The sequence below is a fragment of the Asterias amurensis genome, chromosome 4, assembly GCF_032118995.1.
Source record: "Asterias amurensis chromosome 4, ASM3211899v1".
In the NCBI taxonomy this organism is placed as follows: Eukaryota; Metazoa; Echinodermata; class Asteroidea; order Forcipulatida; family Asteriidae; genus Asterias; species Asterias amurensis.
The window spans coordinates 2,095,775-2,111,345 of record NC_092651.1 but is presented as its reverse complement, the minus strand read 5'-3'; positions in this window follow the sequence as shown (position 1 = coordinate 2,111,345).

Here is a 15,571-nt window from a genome sequence, read left to right as displayed (position 1 = left end):
ATGCACGGCAAAAACTGTCCACGCTTGTAATGAACGAACGCTAGCGGGCGCTCTGTTTCTCTGATTTAGATCTCACCATGGTCTTGAATATTTGCAGCGACGGGTCTTAACTTTTTTATTGTTTTTCGGCAAATCTCCCCCGACTTTCCGGTGGAGCCAATCAGAGGCTGCGTTGCGGTTGGCTCATGAATAATTCATCAGTGTTGTGCATGTAGTGTACAATGCATTTCCGTTGCATGACTTTTGCTTTACTCTGTGTGTGGGTATATATGTTTTTATCGGAGTATAATAATGTCCAGATCAGTAGGATTTGAAACTTTGACACAGGGTGGAAATACGATAAAGAAAGGTTTGTGGTACCAGCACAAACATTTCTATGTATAATGTCCAGATCCAGACTACTGCATTGCCATGATATGCAGCTTGCAATGCGATCGTGGCGTTATGCTCCCGACGTGCCAGGGCCCACACTGATGAAGCCTGTTTTGGCTAAACAATTTGCTTATAGTTAGCACAAAATAGTATTGCTTAATAATAGCAGAAACTGGTTGCCAGCCAATTTTTAATTAAATTTGAAATTTTGTAGTGCCCAAGTAAATTTTTGGATAGTAAAGAAATTTTGTACAGCATTTTCTGCCAAACAGGTATTAACTGGTGGGCCCTGTAGTGTTATTCACAGTGAAAGTTTTTTAATCTTGGGGGAAGGAAATCTTGAGGGATTCAAAAGTGTCTTTGTGAGAACGTATTTTGAAACGTAACCATAGCTGCATATCTTGGAACGTAAGCGTAGCTTGACTCGGGATTGAAAGCGTACTTTTTGATATTGTAGCGTAACCTAATAGTATCTTGGAGTGTGTAAGCGTAGCTGAGTAGCTGCGTAGCTTGGAACGTAACAGTATCTTTTGGTGGAGCGTAAGCATATCTTGAAACGTAATTCGTAGCTGCGTATCTTGGAACGTAAGTGTAACTTGACATAGGATTGAAAGCGTACCTTTTGATATTATAGCGTAACTTGAAGGAACGTAAGCAGATCTGTAAGCGCAGCTGAGTAGCTGTGTAGCTTGGAACGTTGACATCTTTTGGAACGTAAGCATATCTTTGGACTGAAGCGTAGCATCTTGGAACATAAACGCAGCTGCGTATCTTTGAACGTAGGCATAGCTTGACTCGGGCTTGAAAGCGTACTTTTTGATATTATAGTGTAACTTGAAGGAACGTAGAGCTAAGCGTATCTTGGAACGTAAATGTAGCTGCGTATCTTTGAATGTAAGCGTAGCTTGACTCGGGCTTGAAAACATACCTTTTGATATTATAGTGTAACTTGAAGGAACGTAGACCTAAGCGTATCTTGGAACGTAAACGTAGCCAAGTAGCTGCATAGCTTGGAACGTAACCATATAACATTTTTTTGGAATGTAGTCGTAACAATATCTTTTGGAATAACTCATGAGAAATTTTGAATTTTGATTGCTTGTCCAGCGGCGACTACTGCTATTCAACTCCCAGTTATTTGAGGCGAATAGTCGGGTCATTAAATTCCACCTGTTGCCCAGTTTAATCATTACCTCAAAAATAACTATTCATTCACAGAATTAAAAAATAATACTTTGTTTGACAAAATTATGCTTTGAGGGAATTTTGTTTTAGCATTATTTTTATTTAAACCTTTTATAAAAAATTCTCATAATTTTTTTAAGCTACTCACACAATAACACTGTCATTATAACAATATGCGATATTCCTACGTTTTGACATCATCAAAATTACCTGAAAACTCATAACAAAAAGAAATTAGGGGGCCATGAATCAAAATGGAGCATATTGGAACGTTGCGATCATAAGAAACAACGGATTCGACACCCGCAAGCTGGGAGTTCATAGCGCCTGGGATTTAACACCTCTGACCCCCACGAGACACGGCATGGGCGGTACGTGATATTCCGCAAGGCTTAATTCACGTTCCGATTGCTCCACGCCGTGGGGCCATACAGCGTCCGATACACGGACTCTCTGAATGCTAATTTTACGTTCGATTTTTGACCATTATTTACGATTTCAAATCGTCACGTATCCATAATCTGAATAGGTACCTATACTTAAAATTTCACTGTTTTCCTTTTAATAGGCCTATAATGACCACGGAATCACTCTTTGAGCAAAGATTATTAAAAATAGACCGCCGATCATATTGACCTTTGACTCGATCTAGTTTGAATAGTCATCTTCAATTCGTCACGTGATATGAATATTGCATACATTAAAAGTAATTTACATAGTCTGGCCACGCCTTCAATTCGCAAATATCCAAGACCATGGTGAGCACAGGACATGGTGAGATCCGTAAATCAGAGAAACAGAGCGCCCGCTAGCGTTCGTTCATTACAAGCGTGGACAGTTTTTGCCGTGCATAATCGGAACGTTGGTTGTGTGTGACCGCGCAACACCAATGGTCTTGGGACCAAGACTACCATAGATGTCAAACTGGACAAGATCCTGACGTCTATTGGGAACATTGAGATCCGACTGAGCTCTTTAGAGCTTAAATATCAGCAGGTACATACCCAGATCTCAACAAATTCCTCAGATATTGCTGATTTGAAAACCTCTGTGACATTTGTCCAAGGAACCCATGATTCAATCAAAGCACTAATCAAAGAAAAAACTGAATACAACTTACGGATCATCAGAACCCTGGAAGACAAAATCGATGACAGTCAAAACCGTAGCCGACGTAACAATATCGTAATCCAAGGGGTGCCGGAAGGATCTGAGGCCGGATCAAGATCATGCGAGGAGTTCGTCCAGGAACTGTTGACCAGCCACCTAAAGCTCGAGGGTGCAGACGAGGTCGAGATCGACCGTGCACACCGCACGGGTCAACCACCGGGCCAAGATGCCGCACTCAGCTCTCCACATCCCAGACCAATTCACTGCCGGCTTCTCAGACACAACGACCGCCATACATCTTAAAGAATGCTTCAAAGCTTCTCAAGAACAATAAGTACAAGGGGAGGAATGTGTTCATTACAGATGATGTCACGCCTAAAGTAAGGATCCAGCGCGAGTAGCTGAGGGAGTCGCATCTACGACGCATTCAAGGGGATGAACGGGTCCATTTCGCCTACATACCTTGGTCAGTTCCAACTATGATCAGGTACAAGATCCGCGATGGCCCGTTCAGATCTTACCGTCTTGAGGGAGACGCCTAAGCTGATGCTGCATCACAGTTCATTTAAATTTAACTTAGATATATAATGTGTAATATTAATTCATGTTCTCTGTTCTGTGTTTCTCTTTGTTTGTTGTGCCAGTGTGAGACAAACCGACACAGCAAAAATATTCTATTCTATTCGCTCCAACTGGTGCTTGATATGTTGGATTTACTTTAAACTATGAATGACCTTCATAAACTGGCATGAATTCTAATATAGATCCTGATATAAATTTTTATATTCCCGACAAAAATTGCAATTATTACGATCAGAATAAATTCCTTGATAATTTTTTCACAAGCTCTGAAATTAAATTGTTGCATATTAATGCCCGTAGTTTGCGAAAAAACATATCAAGCATCACCCAGTATATTGAAATTTTACAAGAGAGTTTTGCGGTAATTGGAATATCTGAAACCTGGTTAAATGATATGCATGATCCTCTTATTCAAATTCCAAACTATGCTATTGAAGGGACTTGTAGACAAGGCAAGAGGGGTGGAGGTGTTGCACTTTATATACGGACGGATTTGGTGTATAAAATTCGTACTGATTTAACCATTAACAATCCTGATATTGAAACATGTTTTATAGAACTGATTGATTCAGGTAAAGCTAGTATTCTCATTGGAATTGTATGTAAGCCTCCCTGTGTTTTATGTAGCAACTTTACGGACTCATTTAATAATATGTTATCCCTTGTATCAAATGAAAACAAAAAATGCTATATCATGGGTGACTTTAATATCAATCTTCTGGAGTGTGATACTGAGAACAGTGTTCATAACTTTATGAATACTATTTTAGTGCAGTCATTTTATCCCACTATTGATAAACCAACAAGGATCACTGCTGAAAGTGCTACACTCATTGACAATATCTTAACTAATGATTTAGCGAATCATTCCACGGGCATTTTGATGACAGACATTTCAGACCATCTTCCTGTATTTTTAGTTATCAACAATCTTAAAGAAAGTCCTAAAACTGACAAAAAATTTTTTAGTGCAAGTAATATAGAAAATTTCATTCGAGATATTAATGCGATTGATTGGGATTTTTTAACATTAACCAATGATATACATGGTATGTATGACACTTTTCTATTACATGTCCAACAAAATTATGATAATCATTTTCCATTACAAGAAGTAAATTGCCGCTACAATAGATTTAAATCCCCATGGTTATCTGATGGGATCTATAATTCTATCAGACATAAAAATCATTTGTATAAAACGTTATTGAGACATCCTACTGCAAACAATAAATCTATTTATATTCTGTATAAAAACAAACTGAATTTTCTAATCAAAACAGCGAAAAAAAACTATCACCACACAAAATTTAATGAAGTTAAAGGTAATATCAAGGGTACATAGAAAGTTATAAACTCTTTACTAAACAAGCGCAGGCAAGGCGTTAACCCGTCTTACCTCCTTAAGGATGGTAACCAAATTAACAATAGCAAGGAAATTGCTGAAGCATTTAATAGCTACTTTGTTAACATCGGCAATAACCTTTCTAGTCAGCTTCCGTTATGTAACACCACCTCCGATTCTTTCTTAAGCAACGCATGTTCAAATTCACTCTTTTTTATACCCATTACTAAGGAGGAGGTTGTGGATTGCATTAACAAAATACCTTCTGGGAAGGCCCCTGGATTCGATGGTTTAAGTCCTTTTGTTATTAAACAGGCTAGGTATGCACTAGCTAAGCCGCTGGCTGAAATCTTCAACAAGTATTTAACAGCTGGAATATTTCCTGATAGTTTAAAAATAGCACAGGTAATACCGATTTATAAAAAAGGTTGTAAAAATGAATTTACTAATTATAGACCTATCTCAGTCTTGTCCGCGTTTTCAAAATTATTTGAAAAGCTTATTTATAAGAGATTAATATCTTTCATCAATGAACATAACATTATTTCTGAGTCGCAATTTGGGTTCAGAAAAAATCGCTCAACTGAAATGGCGACGTCGTATGTTATTAGTAAATTATGTAATGCGATTGATCATAATAATTTCTCCATAGGTATCTTTTTGGACTTATCAAAAGCATTTGATACAGTAAATCACGACATACTTGTCAGAAAATTGGCGCACTATGGAGTGAGAGGAACAGCCCTTGGCTTACTCAAAAGTTACTTGTGCAACAGAAAACAATATGTATCATTTGACTCTGAAAGTTCTACCAGGCGTGACATAACGTGTGGCGTACCCCAAGGTTCCGTGCTGGGCCCTTTACTCTTTATTCTTTATATTAATGACATATGTAATACTTCAGACAAATTAACGTTTTGTTTATTTGCTGATGACACAAGCTTACTGTATACTCACAATAATGTTGATGAGGCTATTCGCAACCTTAACATGGAACTTGTAAAACTCTCAGTACATGGCTCCTAGCAAACAAATTATGTATTAATGTACTTAAATCAAATTATATTATTTTTTGTGCCAACCAATTCAAGTACACACAATCTGTTCCGCTGATATTGAACAATGCAAGGCTCAGTCAGGTAAAAAAAACGAAATTTCTGGGTATAACTATTGATGAAAATCTTTCTTGGAAAAATCATATTGACGAAGTAGCTACTAAAATATCCAAGAATATTGGCATTATGAATAGCCTAAAAATTTACCTGCCGAACAGTATATTATTAACATGTATAATTCACTAGTTCTGCCTTACCTTTTACTCAATCTTGACCTGGGGCAGTTCTTCTAAATGTAATAAATTACTTAAGCGAGTGGTTCGTGTCATTTCGAATGCTTGCTACCGTGAGCATTCAGGACCATTATTTGCAGAATTAAACATACATAAATGTAATGACTTATACCACCTTAATTTGGGTAAATTCATGTACAAATGTATGCATAACCTACTTCCTCACTGTCTTAATACTTGTTTTACATTAACTTCAAATATTCATGCATATAACACTCGTTGTAGCGCTAAGGGTAACTTATTCGTCCAATTTAATAGAACATCAAAGTCTAAAAACAGTGTTGTCAATCGAGGCATCTCATATTGGAATAGTTTAAATGATTCTCTTAAATCTTCACCGCCTTTATCTATGTTTGTTAAAAACCTAAGAGCTCAGTTCCTTGACTCTTATTCATAGTCTCAAAAGGTGTAACTTGTAAGTTGTGTTGGCCTTGTCTCATTGTCTTGTCCGCTTCCTTTGTCCTTTGTCCTTTGTCCTGTCACGGTTCCGTGGTTTTATGTTTGTTTGTCCATAGGTTATGGTACAAAAGCGTTCTGCTTCACCTTACTCCTAAATGTTGTCATTCTGCCGATTATTATTGATTCATTGTGCACCAAATATATATCATGTTACTGTGTTACTTGGGTAATTTCAACTTATTGTGTTTTTTTCGTAATGAAATTGCAGCATTGAAATAAAAAAATAAAAAAATGTTACTGATTACACACAAGTTTGCGATACAACCTGCGATACACCCAAGTTTGCGATACAACTCAACTTAAAAGGGGTGGGGGAGGACTTTGCGATACAACCTGGGAATCACCATAAGGGGGGGGACTTTAATTTTCAATCATTTAAGGTTTTATCAAGGTCTTTTTCAGCACCTTTTATATGGGTGCCTCACAGTGCTTATTACCTTGTAAGACAGGCATGTTAAGTTGTTGAACTATTAGACCTATGTGATGTACCATAGAGCAAGCTGGGCCTTGCTCTATAGATGTATATAGCATCCTATATAACCTGCAGTACACCATGCCAGATACACTGGGGCAAGTCTCTCAATGGGTGTATTCGTTTAGCTTCCCTGGGTCGACCCGGTGTGTGGCGTTTTTTTCCCCAGGAAAACATGGGTAGTTATCTGCACACGTTCGTCCTGGAAAAAGAAAACGCCACACACCAGGTCGACCCGGGGAAGCTAATCAAACGCACCCAATGTTTTGAACATTGTGGGAAAATCTGAGTGGCAAAATGTTACAATGTGAGTTTCTAATGCCCCCCAAAATAAAATAATTGAATACAACAAGAATGAAAAAGGAACCCTGGAGTTTGCTGGAAAGTGTAAAACTCTTGCTAAATTAAACCTTGTTTCCAGGGGTCATAGCTCTCTCGCTACTCTTTCTAAATTAAATGGATAATGATGAAACTCTTTATAAAATTTGAAATCAGGCAAAGAAACGTATAATACTGAAAACAAGGGAAACATTTAGATGAGTATTCCTAGGAGTACTTTTATCTAATGTACACAATAATCACTGGCTGCAATAACATGTACAGTACACATGTAGCTGATAACATACCTAAATGTAAGTACTTCAAACTCAAGTTTCGTATTTAAAGTCCACAATTGTTCATTATTAACAGCCATTTTCCAATTACCTTATAATCTTGATAACTGATCATTATAAACGGTTGTTTCCAAGTCCGGGACTGTTCTCGAGCGATTTAATTGCAGTCCTTGGCAGCCTTTACAAAGATTTTTATAAACAATTCACGTGAGCCTTCTTGTAAAAGATGCCCCTTATCGATTATACATCTTTGTGTGTTCAACATTTTAAACGAGTTTGGTAAAACCCTCTAAAATGAAATTCCATTATAGGGCCTAACTTTTTGATTTCATTTTGTGTGTGAACCCTATTACAGTTTGTCATGCTTAAAGGTAAGTAAGAACAAAAATCGTCTAAGATCACAGATTTACATAAAACTTACACAGTCTAATGAAGATGATAGTAACAAACATCCCTTGAAATATTACTGTCTAAAATGTCATATTTGATGAGAAAAAAATAAAACTAATTTCCCGTTTTGAGTTTATCACTCGGTGAGGGTATTATTAATTTTTTTTTAATACATAGATGTCATGCAAAATGCATTAGCGTTTTTCACTTCTCTTTATACAGGTTTGTCCAGTTAGATGTACATTGACGGATTATATAATAGTGCTAACACTGCCAGCAACTGTTTTGTTAGCAAAAAACTAATCTGTAATGCCCCTGTAATGGCTGCGTTCAATTAGCTTCCCTGGGTCGACCCTGATCTGTCACCGGTACATTTTAATAGTTTTGACGTCATTCCAGGGGTTCACCTGGGTCAGCCCAAAGTGCCCTGCTTGTGGATAGGTCACTCTGGGCTGGCCCAAGGTGCATGGACGTCACCATGAGAGGGTGAGTGATCGTTTTGATTTGCTCTTTTCAGGGGCTCACCCGAGTGAGCACCGCGGGGTCGACCTAGGGAAGCTTATCGAACGCACTCTACAATGTATGTATGTTACAGCTTGACAAAAAAAACAAAAACAAAAAAAATACAACACTAATTTCTTTTCTTTTTTTACCCATACACCGATGTGTGTTAGCACTGTGTAGTCAGTACTTTCCCGATTCATGGAAAAAATATCACAGGCATGGTGTTACTTGGGTGGGATTCGAACCCACAACATTTGCAATTCTAGAGCAGTGTCTTACCAACTAGACTACCAATGTTGCCCGGTAGCTAGAGGCAGTTCAAATCCAATGTTTTGGCAGTGGGTGCGGCAACAATATAAGAGATATTAAATTTGCATCGATATAAGCACCGATATATTGTAAGAGATATTAAATTTGCATGTTATAAAAAAACTACAAACTGAAATCATGGGATATCTTTAAATCGGTATTCTAAAGAGTGTGCCTATACTTTAATCCAAAGTATACAATATTCACTGGATGTGCTCTGACAGTAGCCACAAAGCTAGACATACTTCAAACTGTTTTCGTGTTTAAAGTCCAAGTTCATTATCAATAGCCATACTCCAATAAACGGATAATCTGGCCATTGATCATTATAAATGGTTGTTTGTTTGATCTTTGACTATAACAGCAAGTAGCTCTAGTGCACAGTTTGTACATCATTAGCCCTGTACCTATATTACGTCTAATTTATTTGTTGATTTTATCTGGACTGGAAAAACCACAGTTGGGAAATCTAAGAGACAGCACCACCTCATCTTGAATACCATTTGAAAATTTAACAAACAATCTGTCTTGAAAGATGGGGGGACATTGTTAATTTATAGCATTTACGGTATGGGGTCCAGGCCGGCTTTAGGGCCCTTAAATTGTTTAGGTCGAAGATGCTCTGTGGTGCAATCTAGACCTTTTCAGGGACATCTTTTGACCCTTTCAATTCATCTAGAATGATTTAAAAGTAATACAAATAATGCAGTACAAGCTAGTCCACAATTTATATTGTTGAACCTTTTTCTCTGTGATATGATGAGTCTGAGGGGGTGATTTGCCTCCTTCAGAAGTTTCACTTTTTGTGATTTAAGGTCTATTGTAAGCCTTTTGGTGCACCATTTTGCTATGATGTTGGTTGTTATTATTTGAAAAACAACTCAATTACAGCTTTGTATCCATATTATTTTTACAAATTTAGTGTTCAGACAGCATTTCATGCCAATCATTGCCAATTTTTAAATTTATTTATATATTGTTATTATTATTATTATTATTATTTTTTTTTTGGGGGGGGGTTTGGGGTTATGGATATTTGGGCAAATCTATTAAAGATGGAGCATGTGTGTGCGGAACGCGAAGCCTTCTTTTGGCGTGGGGAATGAGGCCTGCTTTAGGGCCAGGGAAAAATTGGCATTCTAGATGCTCTGTGGTGCAATCTAAGGCCAGTTCAAGGCCTGATTGATCAACAAAACAGAACAATATGCCTTCTAAATTTGAGAAGTAGAATTTGGGCCTTTTGGATTTTGGTAATACTTTAATTTTCATTAAATTAAAAAGTATGTCTGGTTGAGTGCTTGCACTGTTGTACGCAAGGTTTACAGGGAATAAATCTCAGAAACGTCTCACTGAATATGGACTAAAAGGGAATACTACAGTTAATAACAGCCTTGGGCATGTTGGGTAGCCTACCAATTTACTTGGGTAAGAAATGACCAACATTACTCAAACGAGCAATGGGGGAATGGCAGTGACAGACAGAGACAGCACATCACTGTATTAGTAAACAAACAGTAACTAACATATTTAGTCTGGTGATGTTCATGTCGAATAAGGATACATGAGTTGACATAAACTGAGGGGACATTTGATAAGGTGTACCCCACCTTTTAAAAGGTTAGGGGACACGTCACCCCAAAGGTTGATGCTGATGGCAGGACACAGGGTTTGGTCTTACAAAGTGAAAATACTTGAGCTTCATGATAAAGCTGGTCAAGCACTGTTTTTATTTTTTTTTTTGGGGGGGGGGTGGGGGGGGGGACATTTGATAAATTTATTTATTTTATTTTATTTATTAAATCTTTAGACATACACAATAGGCACAAGTTGGACAGGGGCTGTCAAGGTAAAAACAAAAGTATAAAAACTGTCATCAAAAGATGTGTAAAACCAGACCCCTGCCAACAATAAAAATATAATTATACAATACAAAAAGGAGATTGCACTGCAAAATTAAAAATCCAACAAGCAAATCCAGATTATTGAAAAAAAAATAAAAAATGCACCCACAACAAAACACCGTAGCAATAAGAGGAAGGGACAACAATTTAAAAATAAAAACCATAGAATGGACTAAAAACCCTCAAAAACCAAATATAGGCCTAGTGACTCCCACCCTTAAAAAGTTGTAAACATGTCCCCCTCGCCCCCAGGATTGATGCTTATGGCAGGACAAAGGCTTTGGTCTTACAAAGTGAAATATTGAGCTTCATATTACAGCTCGTCAAAAACTGTGGGGGGGGGGGGCATTTGATATAGTGTCCCCCACCCTTAAGAAAGTCGCGGACATGTCCCACTCGGCACCAGGATGCCGATGGCAGGACTAGGGCAGGACACAGGGTTTGGTCTTACTAAGTGAAATAGCTTCATGATAATGCGTGTCAATAATTGGGCGGGGGGAGGGGGGGACATTCGATATACATGTAGTGTCCCTCACCTTTTACAAAGTGAGGGATATGTGTCACCCCAGGATTGATGCCCATGGCAGCACATAGGCTTTGGGCTTACACTGTGCAATACTTGGTCAAGCTGATCAAAAACTGTTGGGGTGCATTTGATATTGTGTTCCCCACCCTTTAAAAAAATGGGAAGGATAGATGCCCAGGGCAGGACACAGGCTTTGGTCTTACATATTTGGTATAGTGTCCGCCATCCATTAAATAGTGAAGGACGTGTCCCCCGTCCCCCGTAGGTCTGATGCCCATGGCAGGACACAGGGTTTGGTCTTACACAGTGCAATACTTGAATTTCCTGATGATGAAGCTGGTCAAAAACTGGGGGGGGGGGGGGCGCATTTGAAATAGTGTCCCCAACCCTTTAAAAAGTGAGGGACGTGTCCCTCGACAGCCCCACCAGGATTGATGCCCATGGCAGGACACAGGGTTGGTCTTACACAGTGCAATACTTGAGCTTCATGTTAAAGCTGGTCAAAAACTGGGGGGGGGGGGGCATTTGATATAGTGTCCCCCACCCTTTAAAGGCAGTGGACACTATTGGTAATTGTCAAAGACTAGCCTTCACAGTTGGTGTATCTCAACAAATGCATAAAATAACAAACCTGTGAAAATTTGAGCTCAATCGGTCATCGAAGTTGCGAGATAATAATGAAAGGAAAAAACACCCTTGTCACACGAAGTTGTGTGCGTTTAGATGGTTGATCTCGAGACCTCAAGTTCTACATCTGAGGTCTCGAAATCAAATGCGTGGAAAATTACTTCTTTCTCGAAAACTATGGCACTTCAGAGGGAGCCGTTTCTCACAACGTTTTATACGATCAACCTCTCCCCATTACTCGTCACCAAGTAAGGTTTTATGCTAATAATTATTTTGATGAATTACCAATAGTGTCCACTGCCTTTAAAAAGTGGGGGACATGTCCCCCGTCGCCACCAGAATTGATGCCCAGGGCAGGACACAGGGTTGGTCTTACACAGTGAAATACTTGAGCATCATGATAAAGCTGGTCAAAAACTAGGGGGTGGGCATTTGATGTAGTGTCCCCCCACCCGTCAAAAAGTGAGGGACGTGTCCCCCGTCGCCCCCTTGATGGCCAGGGCAGGACACAGGGTTTGGTCTTACACAGTGAAATACTTGAGCATCATGATAAAGCTGGTCAAAAACTAGGGGGTGGGCATTTGATGTAGTGTCCCCCACCCGCCAAAAAGTGAGGGACGTGTCCCCCGTCGCCCCCTTGATGGCCAGGGCAGGACACAGGGTTTGGTCTTACACAGTGCAATACTTGAGCTTCATGACAAAGCTGGTCAAAAACTGGGGGGGGGGGCATTTGATATAGTTTCCCCCACCCTTTAAAAAGTAGGGGATGTGTCCCCTGTTGCCCCCTGTTGCCCCCAGGACACAGGGTTTGGTCTTATATTGTCTAATACTTTAGGTTCGTGATAAAGGTGGTCAAAACTGGGAGGAGTGTCCCCCAACCTTTAAAAAGTTGGGGGACGTAAAATAAACATAGGCCTACAGTAACTACAAGACTTTTGAAGTAAATATTCTGGTGATGGCATGTGCCAAATAAGATATACATGTCATGCAAAATGCATTAGCGTTTTTCACTTCTCGTTCTACAGGTTTGTCACGACGGATTACATAATAGTGCTAACACTGCCAGCAACTGTTTTGTTAGCAAGAAAACAAATCTGTAATGTTCCTGTAATGGCTGCGTTCGATTAGCTTCCCTGGGTGGACCCTGATCTGTCCCCGGTAAATTGGAATAGCTTAGACCTCATTCCAGGGTTCACCCGGGTCAGCCCAAATTCCATGCTTGTGGATATAGGTCACTCTGGGCTGGCCCGAGGTGCATGGACGTCACCATGAGAGAGTGAGTGATCATTTGATTTGCTCTTGTCAGGGGCTCAGGTCACTCTGGGCTGGCCCGAGGTGCATGGACGTCACCACGAGAGGGTGAGTGATCATTTGATTTGCTCTTGTCAGGGGCTCACCCAAGTGAGCACCGCGCGTCGACCAAGGGAAGCTATAAGCGATGTTAAATTTGCGTCGGGATAAAGAATATTAATTTTGGTTTTTACCCATACACTGATGTGTGTTAGCACTGTATACTCAGTACTTTCCCCGAGTCCTGTGAACAAATATCACAGGGAAGCTAATCGAACGCACTCTACAATGAATGTATGTTACAGCTTGAAAAAAAACCAAAAAAAAAACTGCAATTACCCTTACACCGATGTGTGTTAGCACTGTGTAGTCAGTACTTTCCCTGAGTCCTGTGAAAAAATATCACAGGCATGTTACTCGGGTGGGATTCGAACCCACAACATTTGCAATTCTAGAGCAGTATCTTACCAACTAGACTAGCAAGGTTGCCCGGTAGCTAGAAGCATATCAAATCCTATGTTTTGGCAGCGGGTATCGCAAGGATATAAGAGATGTTATTTGCATCGGGGATAAAAAACATCAATTTTGATTTTTACCCATACACCGATGGGAAGCTAATCAAACGCACTCTGCATGTACTGTATGTTACAGCTTGACAAAGAAACAAAAACAAAAAACTACAAACTGAAATCATGGGATTTCTTTAAATCGGTATTCTAAAGAGCACGCCTATACTTTAATCCAATGTATACAATATTCACTGGATGTGCTCTGACAGTAGCAACAAAGCTAGACATACTTCAAACAGTTTTCGTGTTTAAAGTCCAAGTCCATTATCAATAGCCATACTCCAATAAACTGATAATCTGGCCATTGATCATTATTAATGGTTGTTTGTTTGATCTTTGACTATAACAGCAAGTAGCTCTGTGCACAGTTTGTACATCATTAGCCCTGTACCTATATTACGTCTTATTTATTTGTTGAATTTATCTTGACTGGAAAAACCACAGTTGGGAAATCTAAGCGACAGCACCACCTCATCTTGAATACCATTTGAAAGTTAACATAGGAAGAAAATAAAACCCCAAACTGTGTCATTTAGCACAACAGTTTTTTTTAAATGTTTCAATTAAGAGATCTTTTTATGCATGGGTGTCAAACTGTTAATCTGTCTTGAAAGATGAGGGGGGGGGGGGACACCACACACCAACAAGTCATAGCAGTGATGATGCTATGAGGCATCTGGGGCTCGCTTTAAACCCAAAACTGGAGTCTCATTAAGCAAAACAGGTGTTTTGAAATGTTTCAATTAAGAGATCTATTTATGAATGGGTGTCAATCTGTCTTGAAATATGGGGAAGGGGGGGGGGGGACACCACACATCAAGTCATAGCAGTGATGCTATATGAGGCATCTGGGGTTCCCTTTAAACCCCAAACTGGAGTCTCATTTACATGTAGCACAACAGTTTTAATGTGTTTAATGTTTGAATTAAGAAATTTTTGTATGCATGGGTACCAATCTGTCTTAAAAGAGGGGGGGGGGACATCGTTAGTCATAGCAGTTATGGCGTTGGGCCCGAGGCCCGCTTTAAGGCCCTGAAGATGTTTAGGTCGTAGATGCTCTCTGGTGCAATCTAAACCCTTTCAGACATCTTTTGACCCTTTCAATTCATCTGAAATGATTTAACCCTTTGGTGCACCAAGACGGTCGCTAGCGTCCACCAAAACAGTAATTGTTGAGCTTTCGTTTGGTGTGATGTTCAACAGGGGGTGCTATTGCAAATTATTGAGAAAAACATGGTTTGAACATGTCTTTGTTTTGCTATGATGTTGGTTATTATATCTGAAAAACAACTCATTTATAGCTTTGTATCCATATTATTTTTGCGCATTTAGTGCTCAGACGGGGTTTAATACCAATCATCACCAAGGGGGGGGGGGGAGTGGGGATTCCAGGACGAAGTTTTTAATTAATATTACTATGACTTTTTTTTTGGGGGGGTGGGGGTGGGAGATTGTGTCAAAAAGATGGAGCATGTGTCAGAGTATGTGCAGAACCAACGCCTGGGGTTTGGGGTCCATTTAAGGGCCGTGATAAATTGAGCATTCTAATGTAGATGCTCTGAGGTGCAATCTTGGGACATTTATAACATACAGTAACTACACTGAGACTTTGAAAGTAAATATTCTGGTGATGGCAGTTGCCGAATAATACAAGAGTTAACAAAAACTGATGGGACATTTGATTTGGTGTTCCCCACCCTTTCAAAAGGGGGAACGTGTCCCCAATCGCCCTAGGATTAATAGCTATGGCAGGGTAGGGTTTGGCCTCACACAGTGCAATCTTTATGATAAAGCTGGTCAAAAATTGGGAGTGGGGCATTTGATATAGTGTCCCCCACCCGTCAAAAAGTGAGGGACGTGTCCCCCGTCGCCCCCACGATTGATGCCCAGGGCACAGGGTTTGGTCTGACACAGTGCAATACTTGAGCATCATGTTAAAGCTGATCACAACTGGGGGGTGGGCATTTG